Below are 18,320 nucleotides of genomic sequence, written 5' to 3'. Positions count from 1 at the left end.
AAAAGCACATGTCCTGGATGACTGCAGGACAATCCTACCTGGAGAAGATGTTAGGGAGATGAGAGAGGAGGGATAGTCTCCGTGTCTTCATGAGATGCAGTTATCGAACTTTCGGTCTTTTCTTTTTGACTTGATTTTTCCCTTTGACATCTTTCCTTCAAATATTGAATGCACTTGCAAATGAAGTTTGGAACTTTGAGTTTATCCCCTTCTTTCCTTCCTCCTCACTCCCAGCTTTTACATATGCACTGTCCAACTTAATGTTGGGTCTCATGACGAGGGCTCAGAGTGAAAATGCAGGAGCTCACCCCAAATTGTAGTGATTGTATCCAATACCAGAGACTGCTCACCAGGCATGTCCTAAACTTCATCTTCTCAAAGGAATTTCTGCTTCAGGATACTGACACAAACTTTCCTCTGGTCATGTATGATCATCAACCCCACTATAGTCTTTTCAGCAGCAATATCTCAACACTACCTAAAGAGCCCACCAGGGACTTAACATTTGCAAAGAAGCAGAGCAGCTTTCAAATAGAATTTTCTGTCTCCATTAAAATTGTGTTTTAGATACACTATCGGGAAAATAGCCACTTTACATCATGGAGTCCAGTATTTCATGGAACAAATATGCTTAACCAAACTTTGGGAGAAAACATCTGTGAAACGATTCCTCCCCCTATTTGTAAATATATTTACATGGGAGGCCTTACAAAGTTATAAAAATGAAATTGCATAGTTACATACGTGATGATCCCATATCATTATCAAAAGCAATAAAATTACATCAGTGAGGGCTGGGAGGGTTACTTAAAATCTCTTGTAAATCGTAGTAGATGGAACAAAAAGATGTTGAGCATAGGTCAGACTGAACACTAAGAATACATGATATTGTGCCCTTTTCTGGACACACTTCTGTACACACTTAAAAAAATTGCTGTGTATGTTCATTGAGTCCTTGAGGAAAGGAAGTAGGGAGTAGGGGACATGGTTTGGACGCAAAGGAGCTTTAGAGGACAACTAAAGACAGGGAAGGAGAGGGGGCTGGTGAGGAAGAGAGGAGCAGAGTTGAAGGGAAGAACAGGGATTAATACCAGAATGTTGACGATGTTCTAGCGGCTCCCCACCACAGAGAATCCGGCCCCTCTTGGGCACTATGTGCCAGTCCCAAGTCCACCTGCTTCGTATAAATTGTCCCCTTCGAACAACTCTGTGAGGTGGATACTATTATTGCTGTTTTACAGCTAAAGAAATTGGGCAAGACAGAGGTTAAGTAACTTGCCCTGGGTCACAGTGTGGAGTTGGAGCACACATCTAGACAGTGCCCAACGCTCTAGAACCCATGTGAAGCCCTCCTGCCTCCTGCCTCTAATCTGTTTACTCTGATCATTTTCTCAATGGAGAGGAATAGGCCAACTTTGCTGGGCCATGGAGCCTAGACTCAATCTGCACACGGTCATGTTCTCATTTACTTTATTCCTTGAGTTGCAAATACCACCCCCACGTTCAGAAATTTGTAAGACTTAAATTCAGCTGATAATCCTACTCATGGCTATGGTTTATTATAGCAGAGACAAAGCAAAAACCTACAAAGAGAAAAAGCATGTGACATGAAATGCAGGTGAAACCGGGCACAGGCTTCCAAGAAGCTTCTCCTTGTGGAGTTACACAGGATGTTCCCCCCCATCAAGGAGTTGTGAGAACATATGTGAAATATTGTCCACCAAGGAAGTTCATTATAGACTTAGTGTCCAGGGTTTTTATCGGGCCTAGTCATGTAGGCCCCCTCTGCCAAACACATACCAAAATTCCGGATTCTCCAAAGCAAAGCAGGTGTTCGGCATGAACTATATAGTTTGTGCAGTCTGGGTGTGCATGAGCCACTCCTTAGATTTCAGGAGGTTTCCTACCACCCTAAATTTCCAGATGCCAGCTAATGGCCAAACTTGCAAGCAGACCTAACAAAAGCAGATTCAGGCCTGCTGTGTTAATTGTTTCTGCACATTTCTTCATTTCTTTTTATTAAAGAAATAGTTTTATGGGGCTGAGACTTGAGCACTGAGTTTAATAAATTTCTTTCTAAAAGCATCATGCTAACTGGATGTCATTTTAAATTCAAATGATGTCATCGAGTGATCCACTTGCACCACTGAAAACAGCAATTCTGGCCAGGCAAAGAAAGCAGCCGGCAGACAACAAAGAATATGACTGTCTGTCATCTTGTGCCCTGTGGAGCTGATGGGATGGAATTGGTACTGTTGTTAACAGGCCCTTTGCTCACACCCCCACTCCATGCACCTCCTCCAGGGGGAGGGGAGCTTTTAGTTGCCTCCTTTCCCTAAAACACAGTGTGGTAGTCAGAATTCCAAGATGGTGCCAAGATTTCTACCCACTGGTGTATCCACCTTGCATAATCTCTCCTCTGAGTGTGGCCAGAGCCTGTGAATGTGATGGGATAGTCATCTCCCTGAGAGACAGAAGGGAGATAACCTGAGATGGGCCTCACCTAATCAGATGAGCTATTTAAAAGCAGAGTGTTTCCTCCAGCTGTTCATGGAGGAAGAAGTCAAAGAAGTGCTCCTGCTGTCTCAAAAAAGAATCAAACTTTCAAGTTGTGAACCATCCATGGGAGCCATGTGATAAGAAATGCTACTGACCCTACCTGATGAAAGCCACCCCCAGCTGATAAGCAGCAAGGATATGGGAATGTCAGTCCTACAGATATAAGGAACTGAATTCTGCCTCAACCATCTGAGCTTGGAAAATGACCCTGAGGTCCAAATGAAGCTACAGCCCAGCTGGTACTTTGCTTTTAGCCCAGTGAGACGTTGAAAAGAAAATCCAGTCAACTGTGTCTGGACTTAGGACCTACAGAACTATGAAATGGTAAATGGCTGGTGAGTTTGTGGTAATTTTCTCTATAGCAATAGAACAGCAACATAAAAGTAGTACATGGTAAGGTAACCACCCTACATCCTGGCTTTTCAGTGGCCCTCAGTTTAATAGCATATATCGATGCTTTAAGTTAATTTTTCTGACTTCACCGGCTACAACCAATCATCTTTGGAAAAGTTATTGGGGTTACATGCTTAAGCTATAAATTCACAGCATCTTATCTGAAACATGAACAAATGCAAAATGTATATGCCATGTTGAGTGAAATCTGAGAAGATACAGTTACAGCATAGCTAATTAGACCTAGAACCGCTGTTACAAAGCTGGTTACTTTCCTAATTAAATTTTATGGTTTGGTTGAAGAATTAAAACAAGAAAGTTAAACAGAAAACCATGCCTCCAGAGAAATGGAATGAGAAAGCACCAACCAATTAAATTGTTAATTAAGAGCATAGCCATGATTTAAATAAAGTTATGATGGAAGGGAGACAGTTTGCAGGTGAGCAAAATTAGAGTCTGAACACTATGTTCTGCCTACATTTCTTCACAAATTCTTTGTGCTTGGAAAGAACAGAGTTGGCCTTATATAAGACCACAAAGTTTCTATATAGAATTGACAGATCCTGTTAAAAGAAAAACTAATGATGCTTGTTTCCAGCTCTAACATCAGAGTATTGGATAAAAAAAAATTTCTGTACCTAAAAGTTTGACATTTTTTCAAACTAAAACATAGCCTCAAAAATATTCATTGGTTTGACAGGTGCCAGTGAGTGCCATGTCAAAAACTGCAAAATTCCTTGGGGAAAAACTGCATTGTCCCTTCTCCTTTGCTTATATGTGAAATTCACAGCTGCCTTTCCCAGGTATGACTCCCCCTCCTCAGCCTTGTGCTGAAGTTGACTGTTCTGTAATCCTCCTTCGTGCTCTTTCAAGTCAGACACCTGGATCTACAGGAGCTTTGGAATACTTGTGGTCTCTACACCTTGAAGAGCTCCAACATGCAACTGGGCAGTTTATTGATTGGGAAACTTGTGAAGAGGATGGGTGATAGGATTCATTCTACTGGAGTCATTTGTTTCCGTTTTCATTAGTAACTGATGGTGCCATTATAGGATCTCTTAATCATGGGTGTGGTAGGCAGAATTCTAAGATGGCCCTCAAGGTTCTTGGCCCTGGTATATACACTTTCCCCCAGGTATCCCATAAAACACTAATCTAGGTACTGCTATAAAAGGATTTTGGAGCTTTAACTAGAGAACCAAATCATTTCACTTTTTAACAGGGAGGTTGTCCAGTGGGTCTGACCTAATCATGGAGAAATAATGTTCCCTCTAGCTGGTTGCAAAAGAGGAAATCAGAGAAATGCACTCCTGCTGGCCTGGAGGAAATCAAACATCGTACTAAGAACTGCCACGTAGCAAGAAATTTCAGGAGGCCCTAGTTGCTGAAAGCTGTCCTCAGTTGACTAGAGGGAAAATAGAGACAGGCCTCAGTGTATAACCACAAGCAAATAAATTTCACCAGCACCAGGGAGAATGTAAGAAGATCCTGAGTCCCAGATGAGACCACAGCCTGAGCTGACATCTTGATTTCAACTCTTTGACACCCTGAACAAAAAATCAAGCCACTTTTGGTTAAATGGTGAGATGATAAAACAGAAATGCTACATCAGTGGTAATTAAGCAATGAAAATCCAATACAATGGCCTTAAACAGCCAGTAACTTGGTGAGCTACCTGAACACACACAAGAGTATTATAAATGATAATGAAAGATAAAAATGAAGAAGAAACAAAAACTTTGTTTGAGGCAGGAAATAGCATTTCCATTTTTTTTTTTTTTGTTAGAGCCTTTGTAAATCATCAACCAACATTACTTTTGCTTTCTCTGGCATGATTTTTGAAAGAGAAAAAGTTCCTCATAATCCAGGCAGATGTCCAAATGTAGTTGTGGATTAAATTTCAGGAACACAAATTTGAGATGTGGCATATAGTTTTCTGTGTGCCTAGTGATAATTAGTAAACTCAATAACAAAACATATTAAGAGAAACAATACAATACATGGAAAAATAGGAATACATTAAAAACATTCTTTCAAAAGTACAAGACCTTCCATGGCATTATTACAATGATTACCTTAGTGATTCTTTACTCAACTAAGTAGACATGACTTTGGGCCAATACCATAGTATTTTAAGTTGATTATGTTTCCTTTGTTTGTAAGACTTTCCAGTTTTGATGTTTAAACAACCTAGTTTGAGACTAGTTTTTGAACTTTAAAGTAGTTGCTTTTGATATTTGCCATCCCTAAAGTTCTTGTAACTAGACAGTTTAAGAGGTTAGGTCCAGCACAGTCTTCCATACAAGGTGATCTCAGATGGGATGGTTCATATATCTGCCATCACCTATAATTGCTTCACTCATGTCTAGTGGTTGGCAGGCTGTGAGTTGGGATGACAGGACAATTGGACCATGTGTCTCTCATCATCTATCTGGCTAGCCTGGGTTTATTTACTCAGGGGATCCAAGACTAAGAGAAAACTGACAAAGTTCCTGGAACCAAAGTTGGAACTCTAGTAACATCACTTCTGCCACATTCTACCAGCCAAAGTAAGTCACAGGGCCAGTCCTGATTCAAGGGGTGGAAAAACAGACTCTGGTTCTTGATGAGGTGATTGCAAGTTGTGGAAACATGAGGGAAATAGCGTGGTCATTTTTATAATCCATCTCATCCTCCACCCACATAGCTGTTCTAGTCTGTTGCCAGATCCAGAATGGAAGATGGCAACTACTTCACTTCTCCTCTGCTTTCTCATTGCCACAGTTGTGGCCCTTATCTTCTTCAGGTTGAATTGCACCAGTTTCCCAAATTGCCTTTCTGTCACCTCACATAGGACTCCTATTTGTTCGCCATTCTGTAGACAAGGTGATCTTTCTGAAATAAAAAACTGACCACATCACATGTTTACTTAAAACCTTTTAAGTGTCCTCATTGTCAGCAAGAATTCCCAACCCTGACCATACATCAAATCCTCTGGAAAGATTACTCTTGGCCCCACTGCCAGAGATTGACTAAGTTCCTCAGGTGAAACTTGGTTATAAGTATATTTTTAAAAGCTCCCTAGGTGATTTAATACATAGGGAGGTAAATCACTGGCCTGGAGTATAGACCTCAAATTATTGGGCATGACCCATAGGGCCCTTCGAAACCACACCCAGATTGCCTCTTAAACACTTCTCAGCTTCCATCACTATACTTGGCTCAGCGTTTATTACCCTAGCTACACTAAACTTGTAGTATCTCTAAGTGCCTTTTTTTCAAGCCATTCCTCTTGTCTGGAATGCTCTTCTCTTAGTCCACTTGGTGGACATCTTGAAAGACTAGGTTAAAGCATTCACTTCTTGAATTCTTTGACCCCACTGAATTCTACAGACAGTTATAGCCTAGCATTTATATCACTTTATGCTTACAGTATTTTTTTCCCCTATTTCATCCCCACTGAAATGATTTTCTTGCAGGTCTGAGACATAATGATCTCTGAATTGTGTATAGTAAATAGAAAGGCATTGATGAAAGAGAATAGAGTGATTCCAGTTGGTGCTAAAAGAAGTTTATGTGCACAGTCAGGACCCCAGGAACGTAGCCAGCTGAGACAGACTATTGCTCCTTCTTGACCCACCCCTCAGGTTTCCTTTTGTTTTTTTTTCCCTGTTCTTTAAAGGTTACCCTTTGTATTTATTCTCATAATTTCACCTGGAAAAATACCAAGGATTAAAGGAATGATTTGTTCATTGCCAAATGTGAATTTCTCACCGTTGCCACTTTAAAGGACATTACCATGTGATCAAGGATATGGGAATAGAGCTCGTTCCTTTTTCAGGGGCAGAGAGGGGCTTAGTGACTAACAAGTTTTCTATCAAGTATACAAACTATACTTTGGTGCCATTTCTTGAACCCATGAACTTAGAGCAGCCTTTGCATATTCATCAGCCACAGCCACAAAGCCTTTACTTGATTAAAGAAGTTTCCTGTTTTTGACCATATATTTTTCTAGCTGCATAAATTTGGAGTGATTTCCACTGCCTTATTTGTTTTCAAAGGTCATTGGTGGTGACAAGAATGGAACCTGGACCACAACCATTTTTATATTTTGAATATAATTTATTGTCAAATTGGCTAACATAAAGTGTGTAAAGTGTGCTCTTGGTTTTTAGGGTAGATTGCCATGCACAAGCATTTGTAGAGAAATAAGTTCTTCCCTGATGACTGATATAATGTAAATGAGTATTAATGACCTACAAGAATTGACTATCACCATCCAAATGCATTTATTAACTATGTGAGGTCTTAAATAGGTCAAATGTGGGAAGCAGTTAGCATGGTGATTAATAGGAGCATGATCTCTGGAGATACACTTTCTGGGTTCATATTCAGACTCTTCCATGTCCTAGTTGTATGAGTGTCAACAAGTTACCTAATTTTTCTATGCCTCCAGTCTCTAATCTGTAAAGTAGAGAAATCCAGAGAGAATTGATCATTTCCATGTTTGTGCTAGCATATTGCTAGAACATACATATTTCTACTCTTTTTTACATATTGTGCATCCCTTACTGGATTGGGAACCCCTGAAAGCATACTACTTACCATTCTTCTTTGGGTAGGATCAATTTCTGACTCCTGTTTCCCTGGTGCCTGGCAGTTGTAGGAACTCAACAAATCTTGAATGAATGAATAAATGAATGAACAAACAAATTAATTCGTCCATCTACTTTCCTATAATTATAAAAACATCTTTATTTTTTTAATTATTTTTTTTTTATTTTTTAATATATGAAATTTACTGTCAAATCGGTTTCCATACAACACCCAGTGCTCATCCCAAAAGGTGCCCTCCTCAATACCCATCACCCACCCTGCCCTCCCTCCCACCCCCCATCAACCCTCAGTTTGTTCTCAGTTTTTTAACAGTCTCTTATGCTTTGGCTCTCTCCCACTCTAACCTCTTTTTTTTATAAAAACATCTTTAACTTGGATTCTAATCAAGAGCATATGTATGGCTGAATAAATATGCAAAAGATCAAAACAATGAAATATAGGTAGGAAGAATTATTGTACAATGATGGGTTTAAGGGATCAAGGAATAGCAATTTAGGGAGAAATTACCCATCTCTTCAATTTTTAAGGAAGTTTTATGGAGGAAGTAGGATTTCTATAAGAGCCTGGCAAATTTCTGGAGGGAACCATCTCTGAGAAATGCAATCTTACATTAGAGCCTCATGTAACTTTAAAATTTTGCCTTAGGGTGTTGACTAAATTCAACGAATACAATAATGCTAATTATCAAATATTTTAACTTGAAAATCAGAGGTCAGGTGTTCTGCTTAGGAGTCATTTGTTTTTTTTTATATAATCAGAAATGTCTGTGTCTCTGATATACTTGATTAACAAATCAATTCCTTTCTTTTAACCTAAAAACAACTATTGGGATGCCTATATGGCAATTCTGTGTCCTAAAAAAAAATTCAGAGCACCTTTTGCATATTCATCAGCCACAACCACAAAGGCTTTGCCTGATTAAAGAAGTTTCCTGTTTTCTACCATTTTGTTTTTCTAGCTGTATAAATGTAGAGTGATTAAAATTCCCATGGTCCCACAACTGTATTTTTAGATCTTTTCCTGATAATTGCATTTGCTTTGAGGCTATCTGATCATGAGTGTTCTTCTATTCTCTCACATTTCCATCACATTCTGAAAATGGACTATGATCTAAGAATCTGTATCATAATTTTGAGGAAAGACAAGTTACAGGGCATGGAACATATTCTAGCAGAGGGAAAAAATGGACCCAGTGTAGGTATTGGTGATCTTGGAGAAGTAGGTGAATTTATTGGATACCAGCAGGCTAGAGCTGGTCTAGAGGAGATTGCTCATATTCTTGACTAATAATGTGTTTTAACCAACTAAGCATGTTTTAACCTAGTATATTTAAATCAACAGCAAACATTAAAAATTTTTCTAATATAAAAATACGAATAATGGAAGAGATGCTCAGAGATTGGAGGAGAAACATTGACAATGAGTATGATATTTCTATTTTAACAAATCTAAGGTTGATTCCACTTATCACAGATCCTGTTTGTCATTTTTTTTTTAATACTGAGAAGAGCACTTTACAGATTGCAAAAAAAACCACCGTAGTGATTGTAGAATAACAAAATCTCTTAGAGTTGCCTGAGTTCTTTCAGGAGTGTTGGTCAAGATAAATGATACATACTAAATTTTGAGTTTCACAGGACTCAGGATATTGCCTAGAATAATTTATTCCTTAACAAATTGTACACATAAGGTCCATATCATACAATCACAAGCGGATTTAATCCTAGATGAGAAATGTAAGAGACATTAGCCATAAAAGTTAATTCTCTGACCAATAATATTTAGCATCTTTTTCTTCATCAAACCTATGAATGTGTTTCTAGACAATATCTATAAAGTGAGAAAATGGCATCAATGGATAAGAAGGCTTATAATCAGAATTCTAGGTAATTTCAATAAAACAGAAGCTTCAGCAACACAAATGTTAGTTATCTTAAGGACAAATGCAGAATAAAGCTTGCAAATATTTAGACTGTTAGTCACACAGAAAGGAAACATTAAAGATGATAGTGAAATGTGACCTTATAAACAGTGTAAAATTGTACATCTAGAAGTTGGTGTACCTATTAGGTTGTAAGGACTCTGGGCTTTCAGAGATTCCTGGAGTGACCTTTGTATGGCAGACTGTTAAAAAACAAAATTCCATTTTTTCTTCTTAGCACTATATTTCCAACTTCCCCTTCATTTACTTATGTATGTCCCTACAATTGGGCATATCCATTGGGATATACAGAAAAGAGATGTGGGCTGTTTCTGGGCCAAGACTTTATAGAAGTTTTCCCTCCAAATCCTCTTTCCTTTTCTGCCTGAATGATAGTAATAACAGGGCCCAAGAGGATGAAGCCATGATGTGGAAAATTTCTGGATCCCTGAATTACCACATAAAGAAAAAGTTGTCCACCCTCAAATGTCACCTTTGTTATGTATCTAAGGAACAAACTTCTCTTGTATTTTAGTCATTTTATTGTATTTGACCATTGTAGGGGAGAAAAATAATTTTCCCTCTACCTTTATGATTTCTTAGCTGAGACACTACATAATTTTTAAAAAATTACCAAAAGAAAAACAAATAGAAGTTTACTCAAATGCATACTTTACTTACTCTCCCCTCAGAGGCCTATATTCACTCTTCCCTTTCTCTATTAAGGTGTTACTTAAGTGTGAATTCTAAGCTACCTTGGAGTTACTCACTTTTTCCTGGGCATCTCCCATGAATGGGCATTTAGAAGAATAGGAGGTATGACAGTTTGTGACACAGTTCATCTGGTGGTGGTATCAATTTCTAATCTCTCCTGTGATGAGAGTCAGTCTTCCCTTGTTGATGAAACTCCTGGGGGAGGGTATTTATGGCATATCCTTTTAGGGGAGTAAAGAAAAAGCCACTCCCTGCAGTTCCTATTTAATAGTGCCTACAGCTCAAAATAATCCATATATCAAAGCAGCATACTTTAAGGTGGCATGTTCTAAACTCCTGAAGTCCTATTTTGGGATGGCATATTTTACCTGTCAGCAGCATCACAACTAACACTGAAGATATGGTGCATTATAGTACTATCTTAACAAAAACAAAAATATATATGGCATTAGCTTAGCAGTTGGGAAGTAGCTGAAAGGAACATAGATATAACAATCTGGAAAGAAAAGACTAGTATTATGCAAACAAAACATTTGGTACACTGTCAGCTGAACTTGTAAGACAAAGTACCTACTGATCTTATAGCTCTAAGGAAAGTTGTTGCAAATACCCAGAGTATTAGCATGTTTTGGTTCTTCTCACTGTTTATAGAAAAGTATCACAAGAAAGAGTTAAGATCAGGCAGGAATTTACCAGTTTATAAGCAGAAGCAAATGAGAAATTGGGAGTATAAAAGGTCAGGAAAAAAAAAAAAAAACTACTTCTAGATTCTAAACACAAGAAAATAAGACCAAAAAAGGTTTTGAGCAAAAAAGATCTGTTAAGATTTTCTCAGGTTTGCAAAGTGACTTAGATTACATTTCCACTCTAGTCTGGTCCCTAAATCACCACATGGCAGAAATCCATCTGCCAGCAAGGAACAACTGTCTCAGAAATGAGGGAAAACTATTGAGTTGGAGCCAGTCCACACTCTGGGTCTATTTGTTGACCAAGCTGGTGTTACTTTAACAGAGCTGGTACCTCTAAGATTGACCCATCTCTTGAACTCCTAGCTATAAGCTCTGTGAACCCACTGAACAGCATAGGAGTTTAAAGTTTAAAACTAGCATAGCTTGAGAATTTATAAACATGTTCACTCTCTCAATAGATCTTAATTCAATACTGTATGTTGGGCATTGTGTGAATTAAACTCTGCCTTGGGGGTACAGCAGTGAATAGGAACTAGACCTAGAGACCAAATAGCTCAGAGATATTCATTAGGCCATCCAGAGGGGGGAAAAAAGAGAACTTGGTAGAAACTATACAGATTTATTTCAAATTTATCTCCTACACGTATTTAACTATATAGCCAAACTTGCTTATCCACTATTCCCCAAAAATGTTCCATATGTTTCCATCTCTAAGCCTTGTTTATACAATATATGAATGTATTCCAAAATGTATATTAGGTGACTACCATGTGCTGGGCATTGTTCTAGATGCTGAGGGCTACAGCAATAAACAAAAGCAACAATAATATCTGTACTCATGAAACCTATTCTAATGAATTGAGATAAGTTATACTCGTAATTTGTTTTGTTTTTGTTTTTGTTTTTGCCAATCATGGTCATAGTTGTAAAGTAGGGAAGAAAAATAAAGTAGGGAAGAAGGCTGGGGGGGGGACATGAGATATACTTTTAAATAAAATGATCAGAGAAGACATCATTGAAAAGATGGTATTTGAGCAAAGGTTTGAAGGAGGTAAGGATGGGCTGTCAATTCCCTACTTTTGATAACTCCCTTATCTACCTGTCAAAAGGGCCAGTCTCAGATGTTCACTCATCAGAAGTTTTTACCAACTGTCATAACTAGATGTGTTCATTCTCCTTACTGAGCCTTTGAATAACTTTATTATTCTCTTGTATAGTCTGTTCTTAAACTTTGGCTTTCTTACTCAAACACATGTTCTCATTCACCCGTGAGTTTTAGGGAACCACAAACCAATTTGATAAGGATAACCCATGTTGAAAAACTTGTAGCTCTCTCTGCCGTAACTCTGTACTACCCAACTTTTTGATATTAAAAATTGACATTTTCTCACCATCCTTTAACCCTTTCCAACCAAACTGCTGCTCACATACCCTTTCCACATAGTAATTCTGCCTTTTATGCTTCATACACAAAGGATTTATTTTTTGAAGGTATATAGTACATTCTTAATCCAAAAGATGAAAAATGTTAATGATACCTATAACTGAGTCAAGGGGATAGGATGGTATAGAAACCAAAAGAGAGAGACTTGTGAGATAGTTTGGAGGAAAAAGAAAAGCAAAACCAAACAATTACAGGTTCAGTTGGATCTGAGGTTAGAAGAATAGCTTTAGAGATAACTTAACACTTAGGGATTCAAGTATGTACCTTGGTTATTCTCAAAAGGAGGGTGGAAGGAAAACTCTGATTTGCTTAGAATCTTGTTCAGATTACTGAATGTATACTACAACCCCAGGTTATCTTAAAGAGAAACTTAGTAAATACTGACTACAGATCTGAATGTTTCCATTACTCTTCAAAGAATCTCCTATTGTTTAAGATTTTTTAACAAAACTCCATGGGCATGCTTTAGAGACTTAGTTTCATTTGATATCCATTTAAAATGTATAGATCCATTCTTCCTTTTAGTAATATCCTTCTTTCCTTTTGAAAAACCATAAACCTGAAAGAAGTATAATAAAATACAGAACTCTTTCATGAGTAAATGTTTGCAATTTAATAAGTTAAATGAATTTCTAAATTTTCTCCTCAAAGGATTTAAGAAGAATTGCTAAAATTAAAACAGTTTGGAACAAATTCTGCACCCATCTCAACATGGGAGGTTAAGAGTACATGCGTGTAATTGTAAGCTCAAAATTGACCCTCTATACTTGATTTGTAAACACTTCAAAAATGCAAGCCCCATAAAGTTGAGGAGGATAATTCATAGAAACAAAACTATCCTTGTATCTAAAAGCATTTTGTATAAGGATAAAATGTACAATGGAGCCTGCGTGATTTGGTCAGATAGGCATCCAACTCTTGATTTTGGCTCAGGGCATGATATTGTTTGTGGGATCAAGCTCTGCTCTGTCAGCACAGAGCTTGGTTGCTCCCTCTCTGTCCCTCCCTGATCTCTCTCTCTCAAAATAATGAAACCTTGAAAAAAAACACCTTTTTTTTTAAAAAAAAGATATAATGCACAAAACCCAGATCAAACCTCAAAAATAGGAACTGCACTCTTGCCAGTATGGCTGCCCAAAGAGATCAACTCAGTTTCTCATTTGTAATCAGAACGTTACCTTTTTTTTCTTTAAGAAAGATGCAGAAAGCACAGGATTATAAAACTGTTATGTAACACTTTTCTATCAAGGGATTCCAAGCTCTTTATAAAATGTTAGTTTATTTAATTCTCACAGCTCCCAAGCAGGTAAAGAAATGACAAATGGTGTTTGTGATGAGCTTTATCTCATTTTCTGCTAAAAAATGAGTCACAGTTATTCTTGAAGCTGAAATGAAGCTACAATTTCCTAACACCTGACTGAGGTGATGTCCTGACCCCATTCCATTCCACTTCTGAGTTAAGCAGTTATGTTCCAATTTTGGTGTCATTTCTAAGGTTTGGTGGTAAACTGTCGTCATCCATACCTTCACACAGAACTTGATAAAATGAAAATGAAAGAAGCCTTTGAGTAGATAGCAGCTTTTGTTTCTATTTTAAAGGAAATGAATATTTAGGGTATTGGGTCTCAGTGCATCAGTGTTATTCTGCTAATGAGTAATTCCTTTTGTCTTTATATCTGTAGGGCTCAAATGGACTTCTAAAAAGTGGGATGTGTTTATTTTTGAATACCTAACACAATAAATGGATGTTCAGAATTCAAAGTGTTTCAAGGATGTATAGTAAAAGTCTCCTTCCTGTTTCTCTCCTATAGTCACCATTCCCCTACAGAGGCCATCAGTGTTACCAGATTCCAATAGAAATAGTAGATACAAATCCAGGGAGGGAGGAAGGAAGGAAACACATAATACATAGATATATAGAGATAGACATTTCTCTTCCTTTTTAAAAAAATTTTTTGAAATGTCTATTTTGAAAGATCATGAATGGGGGGAGGGGAAGAGAGGGGATGAGAGAGTATCCCAGGCAGGCTCCATGCTGTCAACACAGAGCCTGAGGCAGGGGTTGATCCCATGAACCATGAGATCATGACCTGAGTGAGCCAAAATCAAGTGCTGGACACTTAACTGAGCCACCCAGGCACCCCTCTTACTTTTGACATAAGTTATAACTGTCCATACTGTTCAACTACTTGCTTTTGTCACTTAAAATATTTTGACAATTTTTCCATAACAAAACACAAAAAATCTGTTCTTTTTTTAATAGCTGCATAGAATTCTCTTGCACGGATATACTGGAATTTGGTTAGTCTTCTAATGATATTAAGATTGCTTCCAATCGCACACTATTACATTGTTGGAATGAAGAACTTGATTGGAAAGTCATTTCAAATACATGCATAGTACAAGTTCTCAGAAATGGAATTCCTGGGTCAAAGAGTATATGTACTTTGATTTATAGATATTTTTCAAATTGCCCTCCATCGAAACTTTATGAATTCCCACTCCTACCATAAATGTATGAGAATTCCTATTTCTCTACATCCTTGCCAGCATAGTATACAATAGTCATTCAAGTCATGAATTTTCTAATTTTTGTCGATACAAACTTGTTATACATAATTGACCTATAACATTACTTTCAGAAGTACATGATTTAATGTTTATATATACTGCAAAATGATCACAATATCTAGTTAACATGCATCACTGCACAGTTTTTTCTCATGTAATGAGAACTTTCAAGATCTATCTAAGCAACTTTCAAATATACAGTACAGAATCCGAGCAACATACTGGAGCTTCTTATACTACGATTTGGTCACTTTTAGGAAAATCTAAATATAAATCAAAAAGTAGAATACTATTTTAAATGTGGTATTTAAAATATATATCCATAAAGTACTTGACAAAGTACGACACCTATTCCAGATAAAAGCTCTGAATGAAGTAGATTTAGAGGGAACATACCTCAACGTAATAAAAGCCGCATGTAAAAAAACACACAGCTAACATCATACTCAATGCGGAAAAACCCCTAAGGTCAGGAATAAGATAAGGGTGTCCACTCTCACTACTGTTCATCATAGTACTGGAAGTCCTAGCCACAGCAATCAGACAACACAAAGAAAATTCATCCAAATTGGTAAGGAAGAGGTAAAACTTTGACTATTTGCAGCTGACATGACACTATATAGAGAACCCTAAAGAGCCTACCAAAAAACTAGAACCAATTGATGAGTTCAGGAAAATTACAGGTTACAAAATCAATGTGCAGAAATCTGTTGCATTTCTACACGTTAATAAGCAGTAGAAAGAGAAATCAAGGAATCTACCAAAAATAAGTTATATAGGAATAAACCTAAACAAAAACGTGAAAGACCTATACTCTGAAAATTATAAAACACTGATGACAGAAACTGAAGATGGTGCAAAGAGATGAGAAGGCATTCCATGATGGTGGATTGGAAGAACAAATTTTGTTCTAAATCTCTATACTATCCAAAGCAATCTACACACTTAATGTAATCCCTATGAAAATACCAACAGCATTTTTCACAGAACTAGAAAAACCAAGAAAATTTATGTGGAACCACAAAAGACCCTAAATAGCCAAAGCAATCTTGAAAAAGAAAAGCAGTGCCAGAGATATCACAATCTCAGACATCAAGTTACATTACAAAGCTGTGGTCATCAAAACAGTATGGAATGGGCACAAAAACACATCGAGCAATGGAACAGAATAGAGAGCTTAGAAACAAATCGATCATAATTATATGATCAATTGATTGTCAAGAAAGATTGGGCCACTTTCTGACATCGGCTGTAGCAGCATTTTTCTAGGTATGGTTCCTGAGGCAAGAGAAATAAAAGCAAAAATAAATTATTGGGATTACATCAAAATAAATTTCTGCACAGCAAGGAAACAATCAACAAAGCTAAAAGGCAACCTATGGAATGAGAGAAGATATTTGCAAATAGGCTGATAAAGGGTTAATAACCAAAATGTAGAAAGAACTTATACAACTAAGTGAAAAATGTATCCAATTAAAAAATAGATGACATGAAGAGGCAGTTCTCCAAAGAAGACATCTCAGATGGCCAACAGAAACGTGGAAAGATGCTCACCATCACCAGGGAAGCACAAATCAAAATCACAGTGAGATAATACCTCACAACTATCAGACTGGCTGAAAATTAAAAACACAAGAAACAAGTGTTGGCAAGGATATGGAGAAAACAACTCTCATGCACTGTTGGGAATGCAAGCTGGTGCAGCCACTGTGGAAAACATTATAGAGCTTCCTCAAAAAGCTAACAATAGAACTACCCTACAATTCAGTAATCACACTACTACTGGGTATATTTCCAAAAAATACAAAAGCACTAACTCAAGTGGATACATATACCCCTGTGTTTATTGGAGCATTATTTACAATAGCCAAGTTATAGAAGAAGCCAATCAATAGATGAATGGATAAAGAAAATGTTGGGGAAGTGTTAAGATGGCAGAGAAGTAGGTGGACACTGGGCTTTCCTTATTCCTCAAATACAGCTGTATTGAGGTCGGATCGTTTGGATGGAACACCCGGGAAATTGATCTGCATAGTGGCGGAAGGATCTGCACAGTTGGAGGGAGATAGTGTGGCAGGTGGAAGATGGGTGGAAGTGAATTTGGGGAGAGAAAAAACAGTGGTGCCATGGAGAAGAGGGAATGTTTTCTACAGAGAGACAAAGGGGAGTGAAAGAGAAGGGTTGAGAAAGTGTAGCATTGAGTTTACACAAGAGGAAAACCTCTCTGGACCATGAACTGGGGAGCAAGAAGTACTGAGTGTCACAGTGTGAGTTTTTCTCTCCCCCCACAATCCCCAATCAGCACCTGGGGCTCAAACTCTGAGGTTGTGAGAGTGCACCACTTTCCCCAGAGTGGAGCTGTGGCACATGCTCCTGGGGTGGAGGGTGCTGGTTCTGGAGTACACAGCCTCTATTAGGGATCTCAGGGGTACATTGGGAGAGAAATTCCCCTTCCTGAAGTACTTCTGGAAGAGGGTATGTTACCTCCCCGAAGACAACACCCTGCAGGTACCAGCCAAAGACCTTTCATCAGCGGGGGATAGAGGCGCATCCAGAGGGAATATAACCTTTGCTGCTTTTAGTGGTGCTACACCATAGAGTCCATGCACTGTGCAGGCATTGGACTGTTTTTCCAGGACAAGGGGTTTCAAACACAGTGTGGAGAGGCTCTACTCCAGAGGAGGAGAGCAAATGCACACACTGCCAGGTCTTTTAAGACTTTGGGTTTTGAATTCCAGCTGTGCATTCAAGAAAAAACGCAGGAGAGTTGTGGTGCAGGGCAAGCTGACTGCCCTTGCTATTCTGTGAGGGCTGCTTGAATGTCAGGGGTTGGGGAGGAGATCCACCCTCCAGGGATGAGAGATTGGGGTGGTGCCATTTTCCCCCAACACCAACACAATGGGACTTGAAAGAGCAAGAGCAACACAACAGTCCCCAGTAGAGGCAGGACCCACTTACACCAAACTCTGCCCGCTCGCCATGCCTGGCAACTACTTATTTACTGGGGCAAGACTAACTCTGAGCCAATGCAGCAGGCCTCTTCTCCAGAAGACCAACGCAGCCAACATCCACCATGCACCAAGTGCACTGAAAAAAAAATTTTATTTTTTTTAATATATGAAATTTATTGTCAAATTGGTTTCCATACAACACCCAATGCTCATCCCAAAAGGTGCCCTCCTCAATACCTATCACCCACCCCCCCACCACCCATCAACCATCAGTTTGTTCTCAGTTTTTAACAGTCTCTTATGCTTTGGCTCTCTCCCACTCTAACCTCTTTTTTTTTTTTTTCCCCTTCCCCTCCCCCATGGGTTTCTGTTAAGTTTCTCGGGATCCACATAAGTGAAACCATATGGTATCTGTCTTTCTCTGTATGGCTTATTTCACTTAGCATCACACTCTCCAGTTCCATCCACGTTGCTACAAAGGG

The 18,320-nt window shown here is 38.3% G+C and overlaps 1 protein-coding gene across 4 annotated transcripts in view; it reads left to right on the top strand.

The window, feature by feature from the left end:
• Positions 1-18,320, top strand: part of CPA6 (carboxypeptidase A6) — a 559,011-nt gene that overhangs the window by 357,163 nt on the left and 183,528 nt on the right. The window lies entirely within an intron of this gene.

Source organism: Panthera onca, chromosome F2, assembly GCF_046562875.1.
Source record: "Panthera onca isolate mPanOnc1 chromosome F2, mPanOnc1 haplotype 2, whole genome shotgun sequence".
In the NCBI taxonomy this organism is placed as follows: Eukaryota; Metazoa; Chordata; class Mammalia; order Carnivora; family Felidae; genus Panthera; species Panthera onca.
The sequence above is the reverse complement of the archived record's forward strand: the minus strand, read 5'-3'. Positions and strand labels throughout refer to the sequence as shown.